Raw genomic sequence first — 9,315 nt, forward strand, 5'->3', positions numbered from 1 at the left:
GTATGCCATATCCAACACAAACGGGTATAACGTCCTCTTAAGTTTGATTTCCCATAAGAGAATACCGGAGAAAATATAAACGTACATTTCAGATTAAATGGCTTGATAATAATAAATGGTCAGTTTATTATTAAAGCGCCTTGCACCAATGTGTAATTTTTTCCACAAAAATACAGTACGGGAATAATAATTTTGTTTTTTAAAATCAACCGAACTTAATCATTTTTTTTTAACTTATAAAAATAAATTTACTACAGGCCACAATGAATTTCAATTTTCAATATTTGAAACTCATTTTATTTCTTCAAAACAATACAATTTTACAATTTTTTTTTATAATTTAACTAAAATAAAAATACAATTGTCTAATAAATAGATTATAAGATTATAAATAGAAAGCAAGTCTACGATGACGATTTTTTTTTAATTTCTGCCATTGTTCTTCATAGTTCTAATACTATTTCATTCTTTTCAGCAATCTATAAAATAAAATATAATTAAAATATAAACTATGTTAATAAGTAACTAATATACAGGATTTTCCAATTAACTTAAGACACTCGTTCTTTTAAAAAATAAATGCTATAAAAAAAAAAAATTATTTACTTACTATTAACTCGTTACAAAACAATATTTTTTATCAAAAGTATTATACTATAAGCTATTTTAGGTTTTTCAACCCTTTGAATTAAAACATACATTTTGAATTACATAAGCATAATATTATTTGTAGTATTTCCACGTTCATTCGTTGAAGTTTTTAATACTCATAACTAGAGGAAAAATTTGTATGCATAAAGGCGCTAAAAAATCTTAAAAATGCATAAATATATTAATACATATTATGCACTCAAAAATTAATTCATTTTCTGAATGTTTAATTTAAAATTATGGAACTCTACTATTAATACTTTTCTTTAAAATATCTGTATTTTGTAGGTAGTTTTTATATATAAGAAAAATAGGAATCAATTAAGAGGAAACCATACGGACATTTGTTACCTTCGTCTTTTAAGTGCGTGACATAGCGTGACATAGCAAATTTACACAAAGCAGATAACATTTAGCTCTTTTAGTTTAAAAATTTGAGGGAATCGACCTATTATGATAGATATACATAATATAACATAAATTAAAAATGCTCATAACTCACTGTATAATACTGTATAATCGTTAAAAAAAATCACCATACGAACACAGATAATGTTCATACCATTAAGTTTTATAATAGGTCAATTCACTCTAATTTTTAAACTAACAGAGCTTAACGTTATCTGCTAAGCGAAGAAGTGCTATGTTACGCACTTATAAGACAGAGACAAGAAATGTCTGTGTGGCGTCCTATTAACATCAAAAATATATCCTACCTATATAATAATTTGTATTTGATAGTAGTTTTAATCTATAAGAAAAAAATTAATCCTCTGGGAAAACCTACGAGTAAATGTATTAATTTATTTTGTTATTAATCAAAACTCTAAATGTCGAAATATGCAAAACATGCACCATAAAAGTTTCACAGTTAAAATGTTTGTGTTATGAAACAAATGTTGTGCCCACATAAACTACTCATACAAAATTTAATTTTAATACATCTAAGTATCCAAATAACATTCTGCTTTAGAATATGAAACTAAAAATGTAGGTTATCACTAAAAAAGTAAACAATTAAAAAAATTATAGCGAAAAAAAAGAAAACAAAATATATATATTTTTAAAAATATGTTGTTTTTGACAACTTTAAGTTATGGAAAAAAATATTTTAAAAACTTTAATAGTTTTTCAAAGAACGAGTGTCTTATTTTAGGACTTGAGACTATCCAGTAAACTCACTTTGTTTTAAAAACTTTGAATAGTTTTGTTTTCAGCTTCATACCATTATAATACATTGAAACAACGAACTTTCAGATGAAGAATCATCAATTGTCATGGAAGTATTATATGTATTATCTGAAAGGTTATTAATTTTTTCAGTATTTGATTTTAATGTTGGATTTAAATTACAAGTTAAAATGTATTTTAGTAAGATTTTTTTACATAGTACCTTTTACATTGTTTTTTTTCTTCTGACAATGATTGTTCAGCAGCTTCATTATCTATTGGACTTATGAATTGATCTTCACATGTACTCAATACAGGCAACTCATTAATTGACACTGGCAAAGCATTAGGTGCTAATAATTTGAAAAAAAAATTTTATTTTAAATTATTATATAGATTAAAATACAATTTTATTATAAAAAACAAATATTACATCAGAAAAAGATTATTTAAAAGGATATTCAAGAGTCATTATCTTGGACTAACTGATTTAAGAGGAAAAATTACTATTTTAAGCATGTTTATTCAACAAAATAAATAAGTTTTATATTTTACGCAGTCATTAAAGATTTTTGAAAATGAATATGGAATTAATTAAAATTAAAATGTTTCAATCAATAATTACTTAAAATTATCAAAATATATATAAATATATTAAAATATGGGAAAGAGAATTGTGGTTATGAACTAGTGTTTTTGCTGCATTGGTTTTAATGGATTTATTTTAATTTATTAATAAAACCTTCTTTCTTATATTAAATCGTAAGACGTATTTAATATTATTCATTTATTCTTTTTATATATATTTTTTAAAGTTATAAATTTATATACCAAAATATAACCTTGTATTTATCAAACTATAATAATAGAATGCTAACCAAAAATTAAAAAATTAATTCAAAATAAAATAACAAATATTTAATTTTTTTCTTACCATTATCTAAAAATAATGATGGAACAGCACCCAGTTTTAATCTTTTTTTTTAATTCAGTATGCCTGAAACAATTTAGTTCAAAATGAGTACTACAAACTCTTGTAGCACTTATCACTATTTTAGCAGGAGCTTTTTTTATTCCACATTTTTCTATCCACTTTTTTCTCAACGTGAAATCCTTAGGAATGCCAAAGAGACTGAGATTCTTTGAAAGCCTGTTAAAGCAGTTTTTAATGGAACATCGAAATCCAGATCTTTAAGTATGGTCCTGTAAAATTTAAACACATAATTCATATTAGAAAAATGGGTAAGTGGATGTCGCTCTGCTGTACAGTAGGTTACAAGTAGGTCACTGTAATGGATGGTGTCAAATTTGAATCAATGATATAATATCATTGTATAAGAAAAACGATTCTGAGCGAAGACAGTATGTCAGTCAAGGTATAAGACATATTATATACTTATTTATGGTATTAAAAAAAAATGACCCATAACAGATACCTACCTATAATAAATTCCAAATTAATCATATCACAATATCCATTAGGTACTTATAACGTGTTATACATCAACAACAAACCGTGATACTATCATAGATATATAATAGTATACTTTAGAAATAGTCAGTCAGCCTACTATAACAATATTAAGGTGACTAAAGTAATTTATATATAACCTATTTACATGAAACCTTGTTTTAAATTATCAATCCTTAGTAAAAAACATTTTATACATTTTCAACTACAAAATAATTTTTACATTTAAAATTTGATAATTTTGTAAAAATTCAAACATTAAATGCTTAAAAAAAAAAAATTGTTCAGATGTATTTTTAATATTTTTCAACTGCTATTGTAACAATATATCAGGAGCCTTGCATTAAACTTTCACGCTTTTTTACCCAACAAATAAAATATTATTAATATTTATAGAAAAAAAAACTAAAAAAATTGAATACTGACAATGTCCGTAAACAGCTCAAATTATTTTCAAAATGTTATCATGTATAGCAAATTCTAATATAAACATTCAGTGAAATTTTCAAGTATCTACAGTCATTCATTTTTTAATTACAACAAAATAAGAAAATTGTTACATGAGAAATCGAGCTAATATCAAATATTGTAAAAATATGAATTTCAAACACTCATAAAAATTTAATTTGACTTTCTTGTAGACATTTTTTTTTGAAAAAGGTAGACAAACTTGTGAGGAATCTTGTATTACATTTTAAAATCTTAGATTTAAAATAGAATTTTTCTATGAATTTCTAACACAAAATAATTTGCAAATTTTTGTCATTTTTACGTATTTTGTCAATATTCGAACTTTAAATGCTTATAAAAAAAAAATTGTTCCTATGTATTTATAATATTTTTCCACTGCTATTGTAACAATATATCAGTTGCCTTTTATTATTTTTTTACACTTTTTGGCTCAACAGATAAAACTTGATATTCATGGAAAATACAGTCAAATACAATTTTCATTAACTCACCTTATAATATTTTGTTCCATTGGTAAAATTATATGTTTTCAGTTTCAACATCATTACTTTGAGTAGCATAACTTTTTAAAAATAAAAATACAATTAAAAATTAAATTATAGATATTAAAAAGTATTACTTACCATTTCGATCATAAGATTAGGTAATAGCATTTAAAATAAAAATCGCTTTAGTCCTGAATTATAGTTTTCTTCTAAAAAATAATCACTACATATTTTTTGCCAATCATAACAACGATCAATTCCCAAAACTTTACGCCATTTTCTTTTCATGTGAATACATTCATTCTTGAGAATTCTATAATAAAACAAATATCAATGAATACAATAAATTGTTAATGTTACATTAGGAAAAAATAGAAATTATTAGGCTACATCAGAACAGATTGAACGAGTAAACTTCTACAACGAATTGATACTCACCCATGATAAATAACTGCTGAATGATTGACTTCGGTGTTATTAGATGTATTGAAGCACACTATACACTTGTGCATTTTTAAAACGTAGTGTTAAATATTATTATCGAAAATGGTTAAAATATTTAATATAAAAGTTTAACCACCAAGACCAATTTGACAAGTCGGATATTGAAGTTAGCCTTATCAGTAGATAGTTATCTGTATTGTATGCAGTTGGAACTAAGAAAAAAGAACTCGATCAATGGACTTGGGTACCTCGATCACTCAGTCCTGGAATGTATACAACACCTGTATTCCGGTCTCCTATAGACCGATGGTTGTGTTTTGAGGAGTAAGTTTTCTCGTGGTAGGTAGTTAATCCAGTCATCCAAAGAGTAGTTGGGTGGTTAGGTATCGCGTTTCATATTTTTTAAAGGTATAGTATGCTTCAAATATATTCCGAGTACAGTACAAAGCACTCGAATGAAACCTGGAAAAAAATAAATTTTTGATTTCACAGTCACAAATTTGATGAGATATTATTTGTATTTTTAAAAATGAATGTTCGAAAAGCACCTATTTATTATTTTAGCCGGACAAACACACACTATAGAAAAAAAATAATATTCCCTCACGAACACTACGAAAACAAAAGACAACCGACTAGTGATAAGCGGAGCTCCTGTTATCAGGGTCTTGGATTATAAATCAGTAACGAATATTTTTGTTTGTTCCATCGGTACATAGATCCAAATTACCAAATGGTCCCCAACAATGGGAATTCTGTTCGTTCTACCTACGCAGTACGCCGTACGATTCTGCGATCTAAAACATTTACACATTTACACGAGAAAAATCACTCACAAATAATTATTACGCCACAGAAATTAATACATCGGAAAATTATTCGGAAATTATTAAGGGCCCGTATTAAAATAGTTGAACTCCGGTTAAACCACCGAATTCGGCCTATAAAATCAGTGGTTCGAGCGTAACCGAGGTTTAAACTATGATTGTAAAACGGGCCCTAAGTAGGTGCATAGGAAAATATTATACTTGAATGTAGGTACTAGGTAATACAATAGGTACCTACAATTGCAGTTTAGTACCCCCTCGCCATTTTGAATTTTTTCATCGAAACTTATGTAACTCGTCGAGTGAAGAACGATTGTGCAATCAGAATTTGTCGCTCACACTTAGTTTATGGCCTTCCGAAGTTTTCGATTTTACGTTTATACGCATGCCCGCAACTATAATGCCGCGCGGTGGACCTCGAGTTTGGCGACCGGAGCCGGTTTATTTGTAATTTTAAAGGATACTTATTTTATTTTAACTGGCCATCGAGTCCACTTAGGCCCACTTGGGTCGGTGTTGCATAGCAAATCGAGGGATATTTTCGTTTTTAATTGTATACAAAATAACATAAGTACCTATACCTTTTATTTTTCTGTTTGAACCGACGACGCCGCCAAAATCATAACATAAATATACCTAACATTAGAAAATATAACGTTGGAAAAATACTTCACTGAAATTCAGTGGCGTGGTGAAATAAAAATTTTCAGAGGCAAGTTACAAATATCCTAAGTATTAATGCATATTGATATATTAACATAATATAACTAATTATATTTCAGATCGTTATTAACTACCTATTGAGAATATATTATTATATTACATTTACTATTAGGGACCCACCGGCTACCACCCGACCATCTATTTAAGAAAAATCTCGGAGGCAATTGCCTCTGAAATTACCGTTCACCACGCCACTGCTGGAATTAAATGCACCAAATTCATAATATGTGTAGGTACTCAATTATACACCTATTAGGTAGGTAGGCAACTTGAAAATATCACTTATAAGTAATAACTAATAAGTGGTCTTCTCAAGTTATTACCTACCTTATTCAGTTGATTGTCGACTATGATACGCTGTTAAAAATTAAAATAATATTGTACCTACACAGTATTACAGTATAGGTATACAAGTATACTAGGTAGGTAGGTACCGTCGAATTGGCCAACTTGGGCAAAAATATTATCTCATAGTTTCACCTCCATAACGGTCTCTTGTCAATTAATTAATGTAAAACGAATGTCGTGTTTTATTTTAACAATATTTAAAATCACTTTAGTAGGTAGAGTCGACTCAGAGCTGTAGCTAGGGCTTGGCGAGACTGGCCCAGGCCAGGGGCGCAACGAAAAAGGGACACGAAATCCAGAATAAAATATACCATATATATTATATATATTTTTGGTATTCTTAATAATATACATTTTACTAGAATATGCACAAAATAGTTTTACTACTATAAATACACTATAGTGACTATAATATACTATTTTATAGTGTAGGTATTGTGTATTATACAAATATTACAATAATTACTATTTACAAGTGTTTAAGAATAATATGTCGTTAAAATATTACGTAATATTACGCCGGGTTCCCGAGTGAGATTTTAAGAACAGTTAGTAGCCGATAATATTGTGTTTTTATTTGTGTTGATAGTTGTTTATACTAATTATTATACTGCTGCTTGTACCACCATCTCAGCACGCACGTCGATTATCAACATAGTAGTTTTGAAAATCGATGATTATTATTTATTATTATTTTAATTATTAAATATTAGGTGCATGTTAAAATGAAAATTAGGATTCTAAATTTATTATGTTTTAAAGACTCCCATCAATCTTCATAATATATATATAGGTATGTACTAGGTAGTTACTCCTATTTCAATATTTAGTAATTTTATGTTAGTCCGCGAAAGGAAGAACTTCTACAACAGTTCTACGGTTAGTTCCTAATTATGATTAATTATAATTATACAAAATTATATTAATTTACTTAATTGTAGTTCATAATATATTAATATAAGTTGTAACCTAGGTTTGTACAAAATAATTATTTATAAGAATGTAAATACTAAATATCTAGTATACAAGAAGTCGCTATTAACATTCGTTGGTTTTTATCGATCAAATTTGAATTTAAATAATATATAAACATTAAGATAGTTTGTTCACGTATTAAAAAAAAAAATAAATACATTTATTCAATTAATTTAAAATCCTCTAAATCTTATTTGGAGTTCAGAAAAAGAAATAATAATAATATTAGTCTAATTTTCTCAAACATTTCTTCACAGTTCACACCAAGTATCTATTTTATTTTAATCCTACGGACTATTTTTGATAATATCTTGATTTATCACTAGAGTAATTTGGACAACTAGCTTGATAGGGATATCGATAAAAAAAATATCTTTAATTCGATTTAATGATTAAAGTGAATTAAACATGAATTGAATGAGTCTGAGAAATTTTATTTTCTAAAAAATATTTTAGCATATTGAAAATATAAATTTATTTCTTAAATTACATTTTAAACGATTTTTTTAAAATTATATCTGGACGTTACCCATCCTTTTTTTTATCTGTTTTACATACGAGCGACATAGCAAATATTCGTTCACTAGTTATAATAGTGTGATGTGAGTTTTGATATTAGAGTGTATTGGCCTAATATTAAACTTTTAGTTAAGAACATTATCTTTGCTTAAGCGTCGGCTTTTATTTCATATTTTAGTTTTCAAGCGGAATAACAACTGCCACGTGTGAAAGAAGTTTTAGTAAACTTAAAATTATTTAACTATTTAATGTCTACAATATCACAGGACAGATTGACAAATATGGGTATAATTATATCGATTGAACGTGAATTGGCTTCAAAAATCAACTTTGAAGATATAATTATAGATGAATTTGCTACTAAAAAAGCACGAAAAGTGAAATTTTGAAATGTAAAAAAATAAATTTTTTTTTAATTATTATATTCGGTTATAATAAGTTTGGCAGGTTTACTATTTATTTTTTTTTTTATTTATATCATAATTATTATTTATTACTAATAAAAATAAAATAACGAATGCATAAGTATTTTATATGTGTGTGTGTGTGTGAGAGAGGGGGGAAGGGTTAAAAAAATTATACAAGGGCGGAAATATGATTAATTGCCAGGAGCGCTAATGAATATTGAGCGCTATGGCTCTGAGTGTCCTAACATCAAATTTTAACAAATTAAATAGACAGGTAGGCTATCGTGAAGATCACTTGTTACCTACCTTATTCAGTCCAACTTGGGCCTCTGTTATTCAATGTAATTTTTTAATGTTATTTAAATATTTTAATACCTATATATAGTTACCTACTTATTTAATTGGTAAACAAAAAAATTTATTATAAATTTATTTATTGACTTTTTCTCATTTTGTATACATAAAATAAAATGAAATAATAATATAATTAAAGAACAAAACAGAAATAACTTACACTTTTTTTTCTGTCAATTTACTTCTGAAGTAAAGAAACCCTAAATTGTCCTCTATGACCTCTTCATTACAATGTACACCTGGAATTAACTTATATATTTTTGGCCGATCTCCAATTGGCCAAAACTGAATAATATTGTCTATAAGAGAATAATGACTTAAATGGTAATCTTAGAAAATTAAGCATGGAATTCTTATTTTAATCAATTCTCAACCCGTAAATGATAAAGTTTTATAATATTACTAGATTTATATTTAGTGTTTAATAATATATATCTATGGATGTACACTATGCTATATCACGGGACTAA

The 9,315-nt window shown here is 26.7% G+C and overlaps 1 long non-coding RNA gene across 1 annotated transcript; it reads right to left on the bottom strand.

The window, feature by feature from the left end:
* Positions 1-2,050: 2,050 nt before the first annotated feature.
* LOC107883119 lies at positions 2,051-5,308 on the bottom strand. The gene is made up of 5 exons (XR_003838707.1): positions 4,687-5,308; positions 4,387-4,561; positions 4,255-4,325; positions 2,756-3,024; positions 2,051-2,174 (listed from the first exon to the last, which is right to left on the bottom strand). It is a non-coding gene; the product is annotated as an uncharacterized LOC107883119 (long non-coding RNA).
* Positions 5,309-9,315: the final 4,007 nt, after the last annotated feature.

The sequence above is a fragment of the Acyrthosiphon pisum genome, chromosome X (genome assembly GCF_005508785.2).
Source record: "Acyrthosiphon pisum isolate AL4f chromosome X, pea_aphid_22Mar2018_4r6ur, whole genome shotgun sequence".
Lineage (NCBI taxonomy): Eukaryota > Metazoa > Arthropoda > Insecta > Hemiptera > Aphididae > Acyrthosiphon > Acyrthosiphon pisum.